We start from the raw sequence: 24,089 nt of genomic DNA, 5'->3' as shown, positions 1-24,089 counted from the left end.
TCAAAAGGAGACAAACAATTGAAAGCACCCAGGATACTTATTTGGGGCAATTGGAAGGAGACCATTTTTCAAGGAGTTTTACGCGTTTAGTCACTATACCAAATAAATTCTTGGATCAATACATCGAGAAATAACTTTGTAAAGCGGAAGTCTAGGATTCTTTGGGTCTCCATAGGGCTCCCCTCCCAAGGTAACAATGCCTTTCTAGGTGTTCACCAAGTAACACGCTCCCCACCCTTCCGCAGCCACAGGGCCGGGGAGGTGCAGGAAGTTAGCTTAATGCCACCAGTTGTTAACTGCTGAGCGAGATGATAATTAGTAATAATTACCACACTTCAAAGAAATTAAAAATAGTACAGTGTGCTCTCTTGATTGTATTAAGTAGGCATGGCCTCTGGTCTGAGCTCAAGCAAGAACTCCAGCCACAGAAATAAGTTGAAAAGCTACAAAGAATGCTGATTTGTCTGTGGCTTTTGCTGTTACCTTCTCCTTTGGACTCATTCTCCTCTATACAATGAATTCAATCAAAAGTTACAGTGAAAGAAGGGGGGATGCAAAAATACTATTTTGGACATAAAGGGAAAACAAAGAAAACTGACTTTCTCTAGAAGATAGGGAAACACATGTTTTTTAGGAGGAAGAATATTTTTAAATTGTGTCTACACTGACAGTCTATACGGGTGCTAATTTAGTTGTTTTTTGTAACTGTTATCAAACTACAAAATTGGCAGGGATTTTTCTCTCAAGTGCTTTATTTATTCCTTTTTTTATTTTGGTGTATGAGAAAAAAGGTCCAAGTGTCAAAACAATTGCTGGTTCAAAAAACGGATTCATTACCTGACTTTTGTGTGTGTGATAACATATCAAAAACAGAGTTAGTACATCCCAATTCAAGAGAAACCAAAAGGTGACTAATGATCTTCCCACATTCAGAATACAGGGATTCGTTAATGAATCTTTCTTCTCTGTGTGGCTCAGACGCCCTAAAATCGGGCCCATTTTTCTTTCTTATTTTCAATTGGCTCCGTCTGCTAATTTTAACTTCTTGCTTTCTTTGGGGGTCGGGGTGGGTGCAGTAGTTTTCAAATAACCTTTCAGTGACACAAAGGAAAAACTGGAGTTTGCAGTTTGTGGAAGCTAACGCTTCAAATTAGCAACTGCATCTAACAGCAGCAGCTATGATTAGAAACAAACTCCTGCCAATGGCACCAACAAAAGAGAAAGAGACGCAGAAGCACACGCCATGAAAGCCAAAGCCTCCTGCGGGAAGACGGGAGGGTCCTGATGGTGCTGGAGAAAACGAACTTACGATACCATGACTTTAAAATATGGGGAATAATATTTATTATATTTATACTGTACAAATGCAACAGCCAGCGGGGTTGGGGACTGTACAAGATTGCTTTATGACATAATGGTAACACTTGATTTAATACATGAATATCACAGGGTCTTCTACCGGGAGCTCGTTAGGCAGGTCACCATATTCTGAGACATATATTGGGATAAATCGCTTACACTGACTGTTAGAAAATACATGCCATTTTCCTTTTGCATTTTTGAACAATCTTTTAATCCTGATAATAAAAGTCAGGCATTTGCAGAAAATCTAGAGCTTACAGAAAAGAATAAGAAACCAAATATAATCTCACTATCCAGAGATCACCTTTGTTGATATTTCACATTTCTGTCTTGCACTTGTATGTCTGCATGTATATGATAAATACGATAACGTAGAAAAACAATTTGATTGCTTTTAAAACTATATATTTCTTAAAAAAATATTTAAAGTATAATTGATTTACAATGTTGTATTAGTTTCTGGTGTACAGCAAAGTGATTCAGTTATATTCTTTTTCATATTCTTTTCCATTACGGTTTGTTACAGGATATTGAATATAGTTCCCTATGCTATACAGTAGGACCTTGCTGTTTATCTATTTTATATGTAGTAGTAAAACTATATTTTAATATACAGAAGTAATAGATGCTTATTGTAGGAAATTCAGAAAATGTGGAGGAAATTTCAAAAAAGACAAATCAGTCATAATTCTACTATCCGTATCCTGGGGTACGTGGATCCAGATTGCCTTTTTCTTTATACATATAGGTTAATATTTTAGCTACTCATTTTAGTCAACAATACATCATCATGTACATCTTATCAAGTCTCTATAACATGCTTTTTAATGGCTGAATAACATTCCACTGAATGACTGTACCATTGCTTAGGCAACATATTTTAAGATACTTGAGTTATATAAATGGCCATTTTCTAACACTTTTTCATTAACAGGTTTTTGGTTTTGTTTTGTAAATTGAGGGCTGTATGTGTACTTAGGAGTAGAGTGTGATAGGAATACCTAACTACTCTGCAATTAGAGACCCAGGAGATGCACTATGGTGCTTGCATCTTCGTGTCAACAATACTAAAGCTGCCACTGACTGAATTACTAACAGGAGAACTTACCAAAAGCAGCCCAAAAAGATGGCACAGTTTTGATCCTGAGTAGCCAAATGTGGCCCAAACAGAAAGGTCTGTATTAGCCCCAGCATTTTTATTTACCAAGTTACCAAAGATAATACGAGGGATCCTTGGCATTTTATAACATCATTTCACAATGTCCATATGCAAACTCATACTAATTGTTGGAATTAATCACTCTTTACAGCAGCTATATGAAATAGCTTTCTGTTTCCAAGTTCTGTAAATGGAAAACAATAAAGAGATATAAGAAAATGTAACTTTCATAAAACGACAGAGGAAATCACGAGGAAAACAAAGCACAAATCCTTACTTTTTCCCTTGCTTCCGCATTTAGAAAAGAATTAAAATTAGATCAGGAAACCTATGTTAAGAATCTTTTCTTGAATAAACCTGTTCATTCCTCATATAGATCTGAAGCTACCCACCCTTATAGAGAAGTTTATGCTTTTCAAAAGCATCTAGATGGTCAGGGCTTCAAACTGAACAATTTATTTAGTCGAGTCTATCCATACATGAGTTAGTTTGAACTGTATCATCAAATTGGTCATTAGTGATGATTAAATAAAACCCCAAAGAAAGAAGATGTATGTGTGTTTATGTAAGTGTATAGTATACAATTTTTATCTTTTATTGCGTTTTTGATTAAGCCATTCAGTATTTTTGAATCAAGTAAACCAAAAATATTAGTTATATCTAATATCTAACAGTGTTATCAAATGGTCATAAGTGTTGATTAGGTAAAGTCCCAGTGGTGAAGACAGCTCCGAGCAAATATAGATATCTGCTATACGTGTACAGTAGAATTGCTTTTTCCATTTTAAGTGCACATATATCTTCATGTCTGAAAGAAAAATGCTGATCTATCTCTAATGTTGCTGCAGACTATCATCTGTCCTTTCCAAAAACCTGATGAACAGACAAACCCCAGGCTCTTCTCCATAGAAATCCCACTAAACAATATTGCTAATCCTGAGCATTCCACTAAACCAAACAACTAGTAAATAAGTTTAGAAAAAAAAAAAAAAAAAAACCCTTTTTGTTTGATCAAAGTTATCGGTAAACTCAGTCAGAATAATTGAACTAGGATTCTCAAATAGGCAACACTCGAAGACTCTTCAAAGGTTTACAGGACAGAAACAATTTCATTTTCAAAGCATACAGGGCTGTGTAAGAGAAAATGTAAAAATACCCTCACAACAACAGTGCTCAACTAAAAATAAGCAGTAGAGATTCAGCCATGTGGAAGAGTTTCTACCTTACAAATCCCTAAGGATTTTGAATAAGAAAGCTTAGACTAATAGCCGTGTGTGGTACAGTGGAAGAAAACAGCCCTTCAGGAAAACTGTGTGCTCGTGTTAGGATGTGTCCAGTCAAGTTATGCTCTTCCTCTCTCAGAGAAACAGAAATCTTGAGCTATGAAAAGAATAAAGAAAGCTAGATAAATTTCTGTGTGGTGCTGAAAATGTGAATTATTCTTTGTTCTTAATATATAGAGGCAGGGTGCTGCTAACAGAGCATGGGCTTTGGAAGGAGATTAACTGGGTTTAAATCCCAACCTATCAGTGTGCGACCTTGGGCGAGCAACTGAATTTCACCCTCCTTCCTTGTAAAATAGAGGTAATAATACCTGCCCACTTTTCAGGGCAGGATATAAGCAGTAAATTACCTACTGTGAGGGGCAAAAACAGCTTAACATAGTCCCAAGCACCTGCTGGATACCCAACAAATGTTAGTTTTGTTTCTTCCTCTTAAAAATACTTGGCTCTAAATACTAACACTTGGGTGTCTGTATAAAAGACACTTTAGGATTTTGGCATTTCTTAATTTTCAGTTTTATCACAAGTTCTAAGTGTTCCCTTAGTTTATCTATGTTTTCCTCATTGTTTTCCCTGTTTTATTTTACTTCATAGCTTTTATCATCACTTGATACCTATTTGCTTGTCCGTTTTCTACCTTTTGCCGTTAGAATACCAGCTATAAGGGAGCAGGAACTTTGTGCAATCTCTACCAGTGGGACTTCAATAAATATTTGTTGAAATAAAGAATAAATGCCTTATAAATGTGTTTTATTTAAAGCTGTTTCCAGCATTTCATGCTGAAACCGTTGGCAACAACACACCAGCTATTTGTAAATAAATATGTACACGAATAGATAGTATCATAATATATACTCTTACAGCTCCCCATAAGATAAATAGTTCCCTGAATACAATCAACATTTAATCAATATTTGTCAAACGTGTTAATACGAGCTCCTCATTCAACCAATATATATGCATGAGTATATCTTCGGCTGGCAGAAGGGTATTGTTTCTTATTTTTGTGCAGACAAATGACTGCTTTGTGTGGAGATAAAATACCATAGTCATGTATCGCCTAGTAACATATATTCATAATTTACCATAATAAGTACTGGAGGAGTCTTGTAAAAAGCAGTATTCTGGGATTGAGTTGTCATTCACACATGTACAAATAAATATAACATCATAAATGTTTAGGTGTGTTATGTGTGCATATGTGTACGTGCTTGTTAAGTGGATCCTGGCTGTCTATTTGTTGAATAATTTATTAATATATTCACATATGTGTATAAAAAACAAGCTATAAAAATGCATTGACACAGTGGCATGGTACCATAAATGTTGGGATAAATGGTATATGCCAAATGTCACTGAACTGAGTTGTGAAAGAAGAAGAATGCTAAAGTTTGATTTAAAAAAAGGCAAATTATGTGAGATGAGCTTAAAAGAAGCCAGGTTGTATACCATGTTTTTATTTACCATCCTTTTAATATATATATATATATATTGCCACGGATGAGAGAGAGAAATGGAAAAGCCTTCCAAGGGCCTTTTGGACGACAAGGAACATTAGAAACAGGGGTGGAAAGTTCTGGTCGTGGAGAGATTGTAGCCAACCTCCGGCCCGCACACCCTCAGTACTTCAACTCCTGCCAGGCAGGAACTAGAATCTTCTGTAGAGCACCATTATAGTATTAGGAAGTAAGACAACCACAAAGGAGAGAAGAAAGGCTCTATCTACCGCCGGATAGGACTCTAAAATGCTCCCCTGCGAGGAAGGCTGGGGCAGCGTGAGTCGGAAGAAAAGACCTCCCCACCGAAGTGTCATGTCTAAGAGAAGTTCTGAAGCCGGCTAGGAAAAACATTTCCACCCCCAAGGGCTTTCATTTATTTTATTTTTTTTTAAGTTAGTTCAAAGTTAGAGATAATGAAGCACATTTGTGTAATTCCATCCCTAATCTTGGCTCTGGACCAAGGCCTCTCCCATCTCTTGCCTACCTATCTCGATTCTCAGGCTCCTCCCACATCAGGGGAAACTCAGGGATCTCTCGTGAAATGTGCTTGACAAGTTATTGAACATTGGCAGAGGATGGCACTATTGATAGAGAATCCAGACACACACACACACACACACACACACACACACACAGATGCTTGAAAGCATCTTTCTCCATTCGCTCTGTCAGTTAGAATATTCTCCTTTATTGATTTATTTATTTTTAATTGGAGTATAGTTGCTTTACAACGCTGTGTCAGTTTCCACTGTACAACAAAGCGAATCATCTATATGTCTACATATATCCCCTCCCTCTTAGACCTCCCTCCCACCCACCCCCACCCCACCCATCTAGGTCATCACAGAGCGCCGAGCTGAGTTCCCTGTGCTGTACAGCAGGTTCCCACTACCTATCTATTTTACACATGGTCAATCCTTAAAAAAAAAAAAAGAATATTCTCCTATAACTCCCAGCCCACATCACCATTTTTATCCAGACCCCTTTATTCCCCTCAGGAACAGTCTGGGATCTTCCAAACTGGCCTGTGACTTTCTCAGTAAGGTAACAGGGAAAAAACCCAATAAAATAATATTGAAAATCCTGCGGCACCACCTCCCGTACTCCCCGCCCCAGACACACACACAGAGGCACACACGATTCCTTGCTCCACTTTACAATGGAACACTGGTTGTTTCATGGGCCTTGGCTGGTGCTAAGGCCCAATACATCTGAAATCTAGAAGCTGAAGGAAAAATAAAAGCTAGGTGTGCAAAGGAGCCAGAAGGAATTGTTGTCTTGTCCTGGATCAGAGCTGGAGAATATTCCCTTCTGTGATTTCCTCTCCCCATCACAGGGCTATGAAAAGTCTCCCTGAAATAGGGAGACAGAAGAGGGGAAAGAAAAGGTGAAAGAAAAAGGGACAGTCATAAAAAGACTTATTATTTACTTTTGAAATAAATCAGCAAAGGGAGGCCCAATCTGCCACGCACTCTGAGGGCCCTGGGATCCCACACTGACTGATGTGCCGCTGCCCATTTTGATCTGCACTGAAATTAACCATCAGCTGCTTTATGAAATATTATCTTTGTTAGCTTTACCGCTAACAAAAATACACTTCCAATTTTTCACATCCACACACTACATCTATTAAAGCAATCTGGGAAATTAGTTTGAGATAAACTGTACAGCAATTTTATTCATAGCTTCCCCATATCTCACACTGTTAATCTGCATCACAGCTCACTAAATAGTGCCTAATGTTTATTGCATTTAACTGAATGTATACAATTCTGAGGGTACGCCAGGGACCGATTATCATAATTATACATGTTTCTATGGAAACCCACAAGTCTAACAGTTTTGATTCATTATATTGTTATACCTTCTAGCACTTTCTAATTATTAGGTGCCCATAAAAAGTCTCCGTCTTGCTGTTACTATAGAAATGAGCTATAGACAGGCCTCAATTGTTAACCCTTAAAGGACCAAAATATATAGACTCAGACAGCTGGTAGCTATTCACATAACTGATACAGCTAATAATTTCATCTGTTACTTAAATTCATAATTGATTTTATATAAATTTCTGAAAACATTTCGCATGGATAACTCACGAATGATTATCTCAGATTTTATAAAACTGTCCTGACTTTGAGGTTCCCTATCCTATCAAACCCCTTCAGGTCTGATAAAAGACACACGAGCATTAATGCAACCTGGAATTAGCATACGCCCAAATCTGGAGTCTTTCAGGACCTATTTCTTATTTCATAGTAAGGATGCTTTTGCTGCTGTAAACTTAGAATTCACATGCTAAGTGATAAAACAGATAGCTCAGGATATTACAGCAAAAACTCAGATGTACTGAGAGCCTTTAAGTCAAACATCTAAAATGGCTTCAGACTAATATGGCTATTTAGGTATAATTTAATATTGCTACTTAAATTGCAATTTGTAATTTAATATTTTCATTTTACTTTTTCTCCTATATTCACTAACAGAACCCTGTGAAAATTGAAAGGGACTGAGCAGTTTCATTGTCTCTCTAACCCTCCTGCTATTATAGTTTTCAATTAGAAGTGCCTTTTAATTTAGATCAGGAAAGCTCTCCTAAAGTGACAGCTCGCCCTTCACACTGCATATCTATTTATTTCGGAAGTCAACACACCATTCAATAACCTGAGAACAGCCCTGATTGCTATGCTAATAGTATTCAGAAATATGTCGACACAGATCGAAGCAAGTAAACTAAGGCTAATTCATAAAGTGAATAATAAAAGGCAAAGGAAAGCCTTTCATACCTTCTACTACTACTTCTTCAGCTGGAATCTTAAGCTTACAAATTTAATTTTTTTTCCTCCCTTAGGGAAATGAACACTATATGGTAACCAAACTGAAATTAGATTTTACCTAATATTACAGCCTTGCCTCTTTGACGCGGCTTGTTTTATTATATAAGGCTGCCATGGGAAGCACAGAGACAATGACCGGGTATGTTAATGTTTGTGTGATCTAGGAGTTGCTTGCTTCAGCTCAAAGCTAAATGCATTTTGCTTTTGGAGGTAGGGGGAGGAGATGGGAAGCCATAAGAATTTTAAACGGATGCCCACATGAAAAACAACAGCACATGTGAGGGAACAATTGTCTTCTTATTCCACGCCCAAGCCACCCATGTCCATAGCAGCTCCCCGCCAATTAGGAATAAATCAGACTGTATAAAGAACAAAAGGTATGGACATTTGCGTGTTGACATTCAAACTCTTAAAAACCAGAGAAGCGATCACAGCCTTTTGTTCCCAACTCTTATAATGCCATGAGCCTCTGAGAAAAGTAGATTTACCACTAAATAGAAAATTTAAAGTCAATTAAGAGTAAATTAAATCAGAGAGTTTAAAAACTCCATTCATCAGTATGTGCATATATTACTACTTACATGTATGTGGCCTGAAATTGATTATATTTAATTCACATTAAAATTCGTCTCCTCGCTATAACCAGTTATTGGTTATCCAGAATAATTAAAGTAGGTCTGCGTATTTTTTTTTACTTAACCATAGAAATCAAACTAACCTTCGATAATCAACATCTTATTTTTCATCGTGTTTATACTGTCATTCCCATGATTATTAGTTACTCCACCTAATTCAATAGCCCCCTCCAAAAATCTAAAGAGCTTTTTCATACATTTTAAACCAAGCAAATGCATACACTCATTGATAAAATGTAACAAAATATATGTGTGCAGAAAATATATGAATGTGTCTAGATGAGTCAAAGAACTAGATGAGAAGAACAATGATACTAGAGCCAAGATTTCACACACTCGATTAATAAGCCTTAAAAGTGACAATAAAAGCTTCTGAAAGCAAAAGCACAACCGTTGTGTGTTTTTGAGAATACCTTAAGATCACTGTTAAGTTAGTGAGTCCTGGGGTAAGACGGGGGTCAGATACCGAGGTCAGGAGGGTGATCAGGCAACAAAAGCAGAGACAGTAAGTCGTTCAAGCAGCAAACATATTACCACCTGGGATGTCATTTATTTCCTAGCGATAGAGGTGGGTAAAGTCCCTGCATGGTAAAACCATGAATTAATTATATTCTGCCCCTCCCAGTGAGCATAAAGTGCTCAGATTTTCTTTTGGGGGGATAGGGGGAAAGATGGCTTATCATTCACAGTTGGATGTTAAAATCCCAGAGGAGAAAGCCAATAAAAGCAGCTCCTAGTGACAAAAATCCAGGAGCTGTACCATCACTATCAATCAAACTGAAATGTTTTAGGATTCATATTTATTTTCACCACTTTGTCACTGAAGAAAATGTCTAGTCAACTAGACAATGTATAAATTCTAGTTTTCTGATGCTTAAAAGAAAAGTGAAAAGACATTAGGGAGTTATGATTTACTTCAGTGGAGGGGATTCCTTTGGAGAAGGCCGGTCCATGGTGAGGGCGGCTGATAGATGCCTCTGGCACTGTTTCTAGCCCCCAGGGTCAGTCTCAGGGGGACCAGCATCAGCCAGGCCCCGGGCAGAGGCACCCAGACAGGTTCCCCTCCTTGAAGTGTTCAGGATGAAGCAGGAAGATAATGTTATTTCTGTGGGGCTTAATCAGAGGCCCTTGAGCAGTAGTTCTTTTTCCAGTTTAATTACAAGAAATCAGAGAAGGAAGTAGATGGCTTGCTCCCCAGTTAGGAGCTAGCCAGTAAGTGTAACAGAGTGAGACCAGGTAAAACAAATTCTGATCCAGCTGAAGGAAGATGTTCTGGGGAGAAAATGTAGGAAGAGAAAGAAGCCAAGGAGAGGCTCAGCTAAGCAGTCACCACAAGCAAAAATGCTCACCTACACTGTTCCTTCCAATACCCTTCCTGGCCGTTTGTCTTCCATGTCAATTTAACATAGACACACGTGCCTTTCAGCTGTGGATTGCCACATCGCTATGAGCACTAAGGATCTGGGCAGGGGCACTGGGTACCAAAAAGAAAGCAATAAAGGAGCCACTCCCACGGGAGACAAAATGTAATCACTACACAAGAGTATTACAATACCATCAAAGTGTCTTAATGTGTCTATTTTTCTCAGGCCCGATGTATTATTTCAGAAAATATTATATTGCTTATGCTTGAGGAACACAAAAAGTCAAATATTTTAGTTTCTCCTCTTTAAGCAAGTGAAGAATATAGCTCTCACTTTCTCTTTCTCTGTGTCTCCCATGTTTCCTCTCTCCCTCTCTTTCTCCCGCTCTCTAGCTCTCTCTCTTTCACTCTTCTACTTTATCAGGGCATCAACAAAACACTCATTATTATTCACTCTGGAAGACAGTCGTTTTAAGAGGCTAATCAGCAATGCTCGCGGTTTATGTTTAGTTTTTAATGCTACTTGGAAGTTGGAAAATGAAAAATCACCAGTATTAACACGTGCTTGTTTGAGTCTCACTGTCTGGCTGATAGACACCGTTCCTTGGATGTTCATACATGGCACACACGTGTTCCCTACCAGCAAGTAGCTTACATTCTCTCCCAGAGGCAGGACACAATACTAAACAATTACATATACAAGGGGTGTGCTGCAAACCAGTGTGTCAGCCAGTACGTGCTCTGTGACTCAGGTAAGGATGGGGGGGCTAGGGAGGGTTGGGACTACCGGGGACTTGAACATGAGCTACAAGGAATGGTAGGTTTAGCTCATGGAAGGGAGATGCAGAAATGTATTTGACAAATACGGGAATTATAATCACCTAAATAAAGTGGACCGTTTGTTTAGATGGAGAAGAAGCAGAGAAACTAGAGGGTGCTGACTGATTGGTACAGGAGTTTGGGGATTATTGTATTGTAATAGAAAGTCATTAACGATACTTTTGAATAGAAGATGTAGCTTGTGTAGCAGGAGAAAAGTTGGAAATCATGTGCCAGAAGACTAAAATGAGGAAAGATTTTGCCTAAAAAGCCTGTTAGAGACTCTTATACAATACTTCTATAGATACGAGTTTTATACTAGAGTGTTCCTGGGGAGAGGAAAAAGAAACAAGCGTGATGAAAGAGAAGTAGGATGAACACATTATGGGCAGAGAGGAAGAAATAAGGGGTTAGTCCAAGCCACCAAGGCAAGTCACAAAGGGATGAGGACGTACTGGCAGAAATCAGTTTTGGGGGCAAGAGAATTCGCCTGACTGTTGACATATTGCTGGAAACCGTGCTGAAGTCCAGCAGGCAGCAGGACTAAAGATCGGAAAATGATCTTTAAAGCGAGGTCACTAATTTTCATTCTCATAGTCATGCACATGTTTTGTTTTGTGTTTTAAATGAGCCAGTAGGTAAATGAATATGAATAAGTAAAAAATGAACAGTACATGTGATCTGATAGTTGATGTTGTAAGAAAGAATAAACTCTACAAGAAGATATGGAGGGGGAAAATTAAATAAATAAGAACCGAATCTTTTAATTTTCATCCAACTATGGACAAAGGAAGAAGTAAAAGAAAGAAAGAAAGGAAAGAGAAGGAGTCGCAAAAATGAAGGGAAAATCTGCAGCAACATGGAAGGACTTGGAGGGCATTATGCTAAGTTAAATAAGTCAGACAGAGAAAGACAAATACTGTTGTTATCACTTAGGTGTAGAATCTTAAAAAAATACAACAAAGTAGTGAATATACCAAAAAAAAGATGCAGACTCACAAATATAGAAAACAAACTAGTGGTTACCAGTGGGGAGAGGGAAGTGGAGAGGGGCAAGATAGGGGTAGGGGATTAAGAGATACAAACTACTATGTATAAAATAAGCTACAAGGACATACTGTACATCGTGGGGAATATAGGCAATAGTTTACAGTAACTATAAATGGAGTATAACCTTTAAAAATTGTGAATCACTCTATTGTACACCTGTAACTTATATAATATTGTACAGTAACTATACTTCAATTTTTTAAAAAAGTGAAGGTAAGGCAAAGACGAGAGGATGTCAAGAAGAGAGAAAAATAGAACAGTAGCCTAAGGGAGGTATCAAGACTGAAAGAAGCTTTAGTGACGTTGAATTTGTGTGTGTGTGTGTGTGTGTGTGTGTGTGTGTGTGTGTGTAAAATAAGAGAAAACTAGACACATATGAAGGCACAGGAGGAGACACCAATGAAAAAGTTCAGGTTAAATGTTTCATTCTTATAAGGACCGGTTGATACTCTCAGGGGCGAAGGCAGAGGGGAGAAAATTTGGGAGAGTTCCAGGAGGACTTTAGACCTGGCAGTGGTAGGGGTGGGGGGAGGTTTATTCTATTGAAAAGGAAAGAAGAGAAAATAAGTGATGATCCAGAGATATTTTGAGGTTTGAAGAGATATGTGCACAAAGATATAAGTAGGAAAGAAGACGGAATACATCCAGATGGTCTCAAACTAGGAACAAAATGGCTGGGTAAACCAGGCTTTAAGGAACCAACTGAATGAAGCCAAAAAGTAAAATTAATATTGAAGAGTTGAAGGGGCAAGGCCCTAGTATTGCTACTGTGAACAATAGTCACCAGGATTTTTACTGCTAAGTAAAACTTCCATCTGCAAATCTTGGAAGACTACCAGGTGTAACAGTGAGGCAAACAAAACTGTCAGCAAAAAAAAAAAGGAACTATCTTAAAACTCAATTCAATTAAAAATATATCTTGAGCATTGATTACATGCCAGGCACTATATTAGATAAGAGCAGGAAAATTTTAATGGAATTCTAGGACCTGGAAACTTGCAAAAAGTGAACATAAAATTTGTGCTAGTTTCTTAAAACTCTAAAAATGAGCTTCCTCTAACCAGGATGACTCAAGATGACATGAAACTGGCCTCAGAGGACCCCTCCATTCTTTTCCATATCAGCTTGTTGGGAGAACTCTGCATATCTAGCCAAAAAAATTTAAGTGAGGATTAGGTAAACTAGGATACCACCAATAATAATGCTGTTGTGCTACCAAAGCCAGAAAGAAATAGTCTTAGTTATTACTCACTAATTTCCGTCTCATCCATCCCAACGGCTGTAGGTTTTCTCATGACCTACAACAAAGCATGAAAAGCACGATGAAATGATGTACAAAGATTTAACAGATGCTAAATATTGAATGACTACTGTTTCGGGAACACTATCCATGTCATCTCAATAAATCTTTACATCTTTATGAAGCAGGTATTATCATCCCCATTTTACAGGTGAGGAAATTAAAGCTGAGAGACAATAAGTAACTGCCCAAGGTGACTAAATCAGTAAGTGGACAAGCTCCAGCTGAAGCATAGCTGCATCGTTTTCCGAAGTCTGTAAATTTTCCGCCTAGCCTAGTGATGCTCAATCTTGGTTGCATATCAGAATAAGGTGGAGAAGTTTCAAAACATACCAGTGCCTAAGTCTCATCACAGACCAATGAAGTCAGAATGTCTGTGGGTGTGGAACCGGCCTCTGGGTGCTGAATGATCTTCCGGTGACTCTCACGTGCGGTCACCACTGGGAACCACGCTTCTACATCAAGCTGCCATCATTCAGTCATCTTTCATCCCTCTGTCTTTCTCTGACTTCCTCAGAGTCAGCCTACTTTTTTATTAGTGCTTACACTGGACAATAAGAGCAAATACTATGTCTTCGTGACCTTATATTTTCAAATTCCTGGTTTTCTCATCTGCAATTGTCCCTTCTAGCTGAGACTTTATGATTCTATAATTAATAGGTGTAACATCTTTTACATTTTAATGAGTTATATTTATATCTGTTATACACATAATACACATTATTCTTAGAAAATTATTTATCAAGTATTCACTATTTTTCAAGCACTATTCTAGGGACTAGGGGTATGGTAAGGAAAAGAAAACACAGGCTAATAAAGAGTCAGAATTTGAATTCAGCCTTTTAATTATAGGTTTAGTCCTCTTTCTACTTCCTTATACTCATATAGAGTACATTTATGTAGCTATTATAAAATTATTAAGGGGGAAGCTAATATAATCCAAGGGTTGGCTATGCAAACATTACGTTTATTACAATATATTCTGTATATGATTCCGTCTGCTCCAAAACATTTTCCTCACTATGCTATCTACTCTAATTCTTCTTTTACTATAAAGTCTGAAATTCCCACCACTCTTTAGAAATATACATCAAATATAAAAATGATGATACTTCAGTAAGGGTTACTATCACCTGCTACTTACAGAAGTCCTGATTAAGAAGAGCTTAAGCCAATCAGTTCTTTACTTCCAAGAAGTCTGAAGACAGGTGGCTATTAACATTGGTTCAGTGGCTCACAGATGGCAAAGCCAGTATCTCTGTAATTCTCATGAGCAGAGTGACAAGATGGTGACAAGATGGATGTGCAGTGCCGTCATTCCCATCTACACTAAAGGCAGGATAAAAGAAAAAGGGGCTTTCTGTGTCAGCTGTCTGTCCCTTCCATCAAGAAAGCAAAACATACCCTGAATCCCCAGCTCACTCCAGCTCATATCTCTATAAACCTTGTTACATGATCGTATCTAGCTGCAAGGGAGACTGGGAAAGTGTGTCTTTTCTCGTCTCTTTAGTGAGGACTTGAGAGACAACATCTAGGCTCTAGTCACACATTATTTAGAAGCCATATTTAAAAGGTACTGCATTTGCAAGGATATGTGGACCATCAGGAAGTCTAGCCTTTTCTCATCTGTTCATTCACATTACTTAATCAAATACGCTGAATGTTTTCTTGGAAAGCTCAGAGCTCCAAACCAAGGAATCCCGGAGTTTTTAGACAAGAAGAGGTCGAATGCCAATGATAGCCCTATACATCTGGAAACACCAAAAGGGACTAAGGATTTCAGCACCTCTGAGGGGTTGTTGGGGAGGCAGCTGCTCATAAACACGGGAGATCCAAAGAAGGGGTCTGTGGAAAGGTCGTGGAAACATGGACACAGTTTGGATGAGAGTTGGTCCTCTCTCCATGTAAACTGATTCTAATATTGCAAAAGTCATTTCAGTTTTAACTGCTTTATTGGGATATAATTTAAATACCATATAATTCACACATTTAAAATGTACATTTCAATGGTTTTTAGCGTATTCACAGATATGTGCAAACATCACCACAGCCAAGTTTAGAACATTTTTATCCGCTCAAGGAAGCCTGTAATATCACCTGTCTATCCTTCATCCCCCACCCCTGTCTTAAGCAGCCACTAATCTACTTTGTATCTCCATAGAGCTGCTTCTTCTGGATGTTTCATTTAAACGGAATCGTATAATACGTAGCCTTTTGGGACTGGCTTCTTTCACTTAGCACTAGGTTTTCAAGGTTCATTCGTGCTGTAAATGCATCAGTACCCTATTCCTTTTTATAGCTGAATAATATTCCATCCTATTATTTATGTTTGTCCATTCTTTAGTTGATGATGTTTAGGTTGTTTCCACCTTTAGGCTACTCTGAATAACGTTGCCACAAACATTACTGTTCGAGTTTTTATGTGGATGTATATTTTCATTTCTCTTGGGAATATACCTGGGAGCAGAATTTCCGGATCTATATTAACCATTTAAGAAATTGCCAGAATGTTTTCTAAAGTGGCTGCAGCATCTTGCATTTTCACGAGTAGTGATAAGCGTTCTGATTTCTATACATCCTTGCCAACACTGTTCTCTTTTTTTATTCTAGCTCTTCTAGTTGGTGTGAAGTAATATCTCATTGCAGTTTTGATTTGCATTTTCCTGATTACAAATGCTGTTGAGCATCTTTTCATGTGCTTATTGGCCGTTTTTATTTCGTCTCTGGAGAAATGTCTATGCAGGTCCTTTGCCCAGTGTTAACTGGGTTATTTGTCTTTTTTATTATTGAGTTGTAAGAGTTTTTAATATACTCTAGATACAAGCCTAATATTAGATAGATGATTAGTGGATACTTGCTCCATTTTTTTGGTTTTTTTACTTTCTTAATAGTGGTTTTTGAAGCACAAATGTTTTTAATTGAGATGTTGTCCAATTGATCTTGTTGTTGTTCATGCTTTTAGTGTCATATCTAAGAATTCACTGCCCAGTCCAAGGTCCTGAATATTTACTGCTATGTTTTATTCTAGAGTTTTATAGATTTAGCTCTTACATTTGAGTTTTTGATCTATAATCAATTGATCTTTGCGTATGGTGTGAGGTAAGGGTCCAACTTCATTCTTTTTCATTTGGCTAACCCATTTATTCAAAAGACTATTTTTTTTTGTCTATTCAATGGTTTTGGCATCCTTGTTGAAAACCAGTTGACTATGGACACATAGGTTTATTTCTGGACTCTCAGTTCTATTCCATTGATCTATATGTCTGTCCTTATACTAGTACCACACTGTCTTGATTACTGTTGCTTTGTTGTTAACTTGAAATTAGGAAGTGTGAGTCCTCTAATTTTGTTCTTTTTCAGGACTGTTTTGGCTATTTTGAATCTCGTACAATTCTAGATGAATTTTAGAATCCGCCAGTTGCTACAATGAAGCTAGCCGGAATTCTGACAGGGATTGCATCCTATCCGTAAGATCAGTTTGGGGAGCATTGCCATCTCATCAATAGTAAGTCTCCTGATCCATAAACTGGTTCTTACCTTGTCAAGGACATTTCTTACTGTCTCTGTGTTTGCCATTGTTCAGTCCCTTTTCACTTTATTGGTCATGTGTAAGCAGTGTGTAATAAGGAAACAGAGAATCGAAGTATAGTGGTATATGGACAAGGAACCATAATTAAGGAATAGAACATGGTTCCTGTGAATAAATCCAGGTAGAACAGTTTCTTGTAAGATCAATCTTTTGTGTTTGAAGGGAAATCCTAGAGGCATTCCATTCCAGCGCCTCATTTGGGGTCATCTCTTTCTTTCATATGCTGCAGCCCTGGGCTCCCTTTTTTTTTCTTTCTTTTTTATTGCTGTGGCTGCCATGGCAACGGTTCACATGGGCTGGAATAGAGAAGATGAGGCCTCTGCGGAGCCATCATTAGTGCTACTCTGGCCAGCAGGGGGTGCCAAGAAGAGCAGCCACTTGCACCTTCTGTTTGTAAGTGTTCACACCCACACCCAGGAAAGCAGAGGACCTGGAACGAACTGAGGGGTGATGTGTGTACTACTACAAAAGGAGATCTTGAACTCTCTGGAGAGGTTTTTAAAGATTTGTAAGGATTTCACTAGGAATTCATATCAGAACATAATGTGTGAGTGATTAAATAGATAGGAAAATTGAAACTTAAAAAAATTTCACTACAAAATATGACCTTTCCAGAAATCAGAGGTCATATTCTTATTTTTACTTCTTTCTGCTACACAGATTTAATTTTTATGTATCCTTCATTCAAAAGACTCCCACAGGTTAGCTTCTCTTTGTGCAGAGTGGTTAGACATCCTAAGGAATTAACAAATGTTTATTAAGTTGAATTCAAATGCCTGTTCTCTAGATGCTGAAGGAAATTCTGTTTCCATTCAGTATAGAGCAGTGAGTTGACCACCCACCAGTGCTCTCCTAGAACCACAGAATGAAATTTCAAGAGGACACCTGGTAGCTCTTTTACAATTCCATTTCACGTATGCATCAGAATATTGTACCCTCACACACGTAAGCAGGCAAGCAGCTATTAAATTAAAATGTGATGCCAAATACACTTTAAAAGAACTGTGGAGAACAAGGTAATGACCTCCTATCACTCTCCCCAAAGTATTGTGTGGATAGTTATGGATTTATATTTTGGGGTTTATATTATGTGGAATAATTTGCACAGCTCTGACGTGTGAGCTTGAAATCTTCAGATCTTTGATGCCTATGGCTGACAGTTTTTACCTTTGCAAATTCTTTGGTATGCAGCCAGTGCTGCCTGATACACAGAGTTGACTAAATATTTAGCAAATATTCATACAGTTACTCAGCGCATTAATTATTGAACAAGTTTCCACTCGACCATCCTTCTTTTTGCTACAGCTAATTCTCCGTCGCTCCACTGACATCTGTTCTGGGGAGAGGCAGAGAAATAGCCAGCTCAGCAACTTTTATTCCTTTCAAGGTTATGTATTAAAGTGTGAGAAAGCAAGACACCCATGAAAGCTACATCACTGGCTTGGCTAGCTTAGAAGTTTAAATATATAGATGAAATTCCTAATGGGTTTGTGTGTTTTGCTTTTTGAACAAACTTATTTTTAAAGTAACTCTTTAATAATCTATTAACTGACAAAAAAGAAATTTTTTTTTTGCAAAGCTAAAATTTTTTATTACAGAAGACAAAATATTTTCCACTGAGTAACGTTCATAATAATAATTATGAATTACAACAGAAGCCCTGTTCTTGATGAAAATATTCTAATTTTAATGGCTTATTAAAAACATTTATTTAGTTATTGAATATTCAATCTAGTTTATCTTATAGACCTTAGATATTTCTAAATAATGAAAGCCAATACGTTTATAACCACTTAAACTGAAATGTACAAGTTCTGTTTTCAGTAGCTTTTTCTTCTTTTTTTTTGAATTTTATTTTATTTATTTTTTCCTACAGAAGGCTCTTATTAGTTATCCACTTTATACATATTAGTGTATATATGTCAATCCTTTAAATAGCTAAAAAAATAATTATTTCCATAGAGACTTATTATAGTATATTCTCCTGTGCAGTATTTCATTTTTTTCCAGAGGAAACCCAGGCTAGCTTCTCTATTCCCATTTTACAGAGGAGGCAGATGAGGTTCTGAGCTACTCACTGATTTTTCCCAAATTCACACAGTTGATAAGTGGCCAAACTGGCACTGGGACTTGTGTTCCGTTTTGTGTAGTGTAGCATAGCTATGTATATTAAAGGGAAAAAACGGAAATATTTGCTACTGGGATCAATAGGATTTTATTTTAGCAATGTTTTCATCATTCTCTGTATTCAGAATTGAAATTACATTATGCACAATTCTCCTCTTGATTTTGATAGACTATACCAAAAAGAAGTTACTGTTTCCATAAACCAGATCAGAAGAAATGGGGGAGAAGGCGGACCCGGGGATTTTTGTCCCCTCGTAGAGCAGCTGTGCTACAGCACTGGGATAGTCTGGACCAGAACGAGCAGGTGTTCAGGGATCAAGTGATTGCATCATCACCGCCAATCAGTCATCCAAAAATTCATAACCTTAGAGAAGACGGTAGAAATAAGATAGGTCGTGGGGGGAGGGGCGGTGCAGGGGAGGAAACCAATTACTGTCAATATTCAACTGCGGCATAGTCTTAAATAACAGGATTCTCTTTGGGATCTTTAACATAGAATTTGCACTCCTCGGAAGAATATCATTTCCATTACAGAGTTTGATTTCCGCTTTCAGTTAGATCTAGGTAATTTATATCTCCTTCATAGAAGAACAGACCCCAAGCTACCATGCAAGCATCAGGCATCTCAGCATTTCTGTATTCCAATCCAGTGCAGAGTTCTCATTTCTACACCCTTTAATTGGGTCAGCAAGATTTTGTTTTTCCATCAAACATTCTCAACAAGACGTTATAATGTCATGTCATATGCTACGTCTCTTCATTTTTTCCCTAATAACATTATCATAGTTTACCCATTTGGGCAGTCTACTTAAAATCTTAAAACTAGGAATTTAAACAATATTTTTGGGATCACAGTAAATAAAGATTTTGAAACAAAACGCCTTAACATGCTTCTAAAGTATCCTTTTGTGAAGAAATGCTTAAAAACAAAAGATTTGCTATACATGTGATAATTAATATCTATTATAAATAGGTCAGGATTTCAAGGTTACTGACCAACCATTAATTATTAGTGTATTGTTTCAAATAAATAATAATACAGATTATTTACAACATTATCAGCAGATGTGATCATGTTGTAAAACACGGGTAGTATATTTAATTAGTTGTAAGTAATACAAATGCTCGACATAAACTCTTGAGACTTCAGATGTGGAGATGGTTTGTGAAAATCTTTGAAATCCACTGGCACACACCATTCTTTCATTCAAGACAAATATGTGGACGAATCAGCAGGAGTCCATTCTGGCTTCCAGAGAGTGCCCTGGAGCTGTCCACAGGAAGGTGCTGGAAAAGGCAGCCGCAGATGGTCCAGGTACACAATTATTTCAGCCTGAAATGCAGCAGAATAATCAGACTCATGTTAGGGTATTTCTACAATTACATGACCTGGAAACGGCTTCATGAAGGTTTTCAGGGCCACCTTCAATCTCCTTTGATAATTATAAAGAAAAGATTTTTTTTCCTAAGAAATAGGGAGAAGATTCACGTAAGACAAGGAATCATTTATTTAGTCTCAGATTTAAATGACATTCCTAATAGGTACCTGGCTGAATTGCTACATAACTGGCATTTTATTCCAGAATATTTAAGTTCTTTATTGAAGAATGTTAAGTTCAGACTCTCTGGATGTTCCTAATATTTCCAAATCCATATTGGAAAATCAAACATCATTTAAAAAATCAGCTATTTACCTCCAATAGAGTTGCCCTCCTAGCACACTGAAAAGAAAGGGGACAAAAGGATTTGTAGTTTTAGCAATATACAAGGACTGACTTTCAGATCCGTGGTAAAGGTCAGGTGTAATATTCAAAAACAAATTAAAAGGCAGCCATTCTATTGGACTCAGAAGATTCCAGCAAGCATTGGGTACCCATGGGCATTGGCTCAAAATGTGTTTATTGTGATCACACCCCAGATGATGCTGCAAGCACTATTAAGGACCCTATTCACCACCATCCTTCTTGCATTATGTATGCAGTTATTGTTTTGCATTATGCACTATCTAAAATGATACAAAAACATTTTGCTGAAAAATAAACCACTGGTTTTATGCTTAACACCAGGATTACAAAATGTGATGTCATGAATTATTCATATCATTCGATTTAATGTAATCATTTTCTCCCCAGCGCTAAGCCTCTGTGAATGGTGTCCTATGCAGCCACTGTTTTGAAGAACTTAATACGAGGGGGAGAAACACCTGGCATTAACTGACAGTGAATTAGGCTCATTGTCACTCTGGAAAAAAAATTGCAGTTTAATCTTTGATCTTCTGTACATCCTAATTCCAAGGAGCATTTATCAGCACTACAAAATGAACCAACCTTAGGAATTTATGGAAATATTGACCTCGACGTCTAGACACAGATGTATATAAAAGTGCACATACACATTTGAAATTTGAACTATAGAATGGAATCCATCTTTGTTTCTTTCAAAGCAATAGTGGGATCTATTTTGAATGTGTTTACACTAATAGCAAATAGATTTTGATACACATTGATAATTTATTTAGATCAAATCTTTCAGAGAAGAACTGACCTTAGGACAAAGCATTTTGAGAAAGATAAATACATCAATGCAACTTAGCCTGCAGATTAAAGTAATTTATCTTCAAGGCAGCCCCGCCCCTCAAAAAAAATCAAAACCGAGAGAAAAGAACACTTCTGAATGTTTGAAACTCTTTAGAGAAAGTACAAACATTGGCTTAAAACTGGTAGAAGAAACTTTTAAAAATCAGAATCTCCTTCTGGTGGCCTATCTTTGACTTTGAATCCATGTTTAATGAGAAAAGTTATACCAAAATGTTTCTATTACTCTTAAATTAGAAGATGCTTCGTTCTGGGATTGAATACAAGATTGTGTTATTAGTGAGAAGAGAAGAAATGCAGCCAGCCTGATTCCTAATCCCAGCCCCTTTCAAAGTCCAGCCCCCGAGCATCTCAAAGTGGTGCTCTCACCTACCCTACCACCCACAGGATGGGGTAGGGAGACCCAAATGATGTACTGAGAAGTAAAACACATCCAAAACTCCGAAGTGATCCACAGATGTGAGGAGTTATTACTTAAAACCAAAAATGTCTGTAACCCGTACATGTCTATAATCTACAGAAGTGTTGGAATGGATACTGATACGGGTATCAGTAAGAAAGTAAGAAAGGTTTAAAAATAAAAAAGGAATTGACTTAACACAAAGAAAAGAACAACATGCATAGCAATTTAAAAATTAAATGGTACCCAAATCTATACGGAATAACTCACCCAGGTAATTAGGAAAAGGAAGGAAAGTTTGTACATAGTGCCAGGCGAGATCACAATCACAGTTCCAGAACAATTTTTATCTCTCGCGGCACCTAGTATAGCATCTGGCACATAGTTGGGACTCAGCCAGTGTGGCCTGATTGAAAATGAAGATAGCTACCATGGTCAACCAGTAATTCAATGTTCAGTCTTTATAAGGTCAGTGTAGTCTGTCAACTGCTCCTCTGTGATAACAAACGCCTGAAAAACTTGAAACTTGGGCTTTACCAAAATAATAATTGACAATGTTTGCCGCTTTTCAAAACAGCAATGGGGTATTTTAAGAGGTGCTGGGGCAGGGGGCCGGGGAGTAGCAAGAGAGGTAGAGCCGTGGATGGAAAGTATTCCTTAAACTAATGGCTTCTTTGATTTGTTTCTATAACAAATCTCTTTTCTACTTCATAGGTAAAGGAAAATTTCTCTTTCCCCTAAATAAAAATTATTAGGCACTTTGTCTATCAATCTTAGAAGCAGGCTTCAACTAGTCTCATTAACATTGTGAACTGGGCCAGAAGAAACCGTGTCATGTCATAAGAGCAGCCTTCCTTTCATTTCAAGAGCACCTTGACCTTCTCCAGCACCCTGTGCTCCTATCATCGTTCTCACTGCTTCCCAGGGCGGCTGTCTGGTCTCCCGAGGGTCCATCGGTACAGGGTGATTCCCAGAGACAGTCTGCACGGGAAGCCTTTAGGGTCAGCTTTTCATTTGCTCACTTACACACCCACGGTTTTAAAACATTATCATGGCTCCAAATCCAAAAAATGTTTGTGCTTTAAAAAAAAAAATCTGGAGAAATGAGAACCAGAGCCGGTGCTTTAAGCCTCTCCGTGAAGCTACAGCCTAATTACTGCCTGCTGCGTGGCGCAGTTAAACACAATCAGTCAGAAAGCCTTAAAGATACAATATCCCTTTTCACAAACTGTCTGCTTGTCAATTCCAAGTCACCCCCCTGCTTTAAATCAACCAACCACAGAGCTGTTATGAACAGCAACTGATTTTCCATGCAGTGCTGCAAAACAAAATCACACCGTATCCTATTTTTAATGGCCACAGTTTTTCAACTACATAACAAGAGTTAGCTGGCACTGCTGAGCTGAATGGTATCAAAAAAAATGGGTTCAAGTAGAAATAGCATGGAACCCTTGAAGTGAACAAGCACAGACCCAATTACAACCGCTCAGTACCAATTACATCCAAATAACAGTGGAGCAAATTCCCCCTTAACAGTTATATTGTAGACATCAACTTCTTTTATTTTTGTTCCTCTAGGTTACAGCTTGATACTTAAAAGGAAAGAAAAAGGCTGAATCATAAATATTATTTTATTAATACATGGTCTATTTATGCACAAAGACCTTTCTGTGATGTCAGCTTAGAGACACGGTACCTTGGTCACCATAGAGAGAAGTGCTCTGCTTCTTTCTTGCAGAGTTCGTGGTCTGTCAGGAATTTCACTTGGGAAAATCAGATTTTCTTCCTTGTGTATTGCTCATTAGAAATGATCTTCCCTCAAACAATACTGTTTTCAATTATTTGAGCCTTAGAGATATAAACAGACACTACCAGGGAATTTTTTTTTCCTTTTTAAAGGAAACCTAGCCCCATCTCCAAAGTAGTGGGTAAAATTAGGCATTCCATGAATTAAGGAAGCTGCCACTCGGGCCCCTGGGGGTTGATACATGACAGGTGCCTTAATAGCTAGAAAGAAAAAAGGAAGAAAGGGAAATAGAAAAACAAATGAGGCTGAATGGGAGTTGAAGAGATGG

The sequence above is a fragment of the Delphinus delphis genome, chromosome 17 (assembly GCF_949987515.2).
Source record: "Delphinus delphis chromosome 17, mDelDel1.2, whole genome shotgun sequence".
In the NCBI taxonomy this organism is placed as follows: domain Eukaryota; kingdom Metazoa; phylum Chordata; class Mammalia; order Artiodactyla; family Delphinidae; genus Delphinus; species Delphinus delphis.
Note: the sequence above shows the minus strand (reverse complement) of the source record.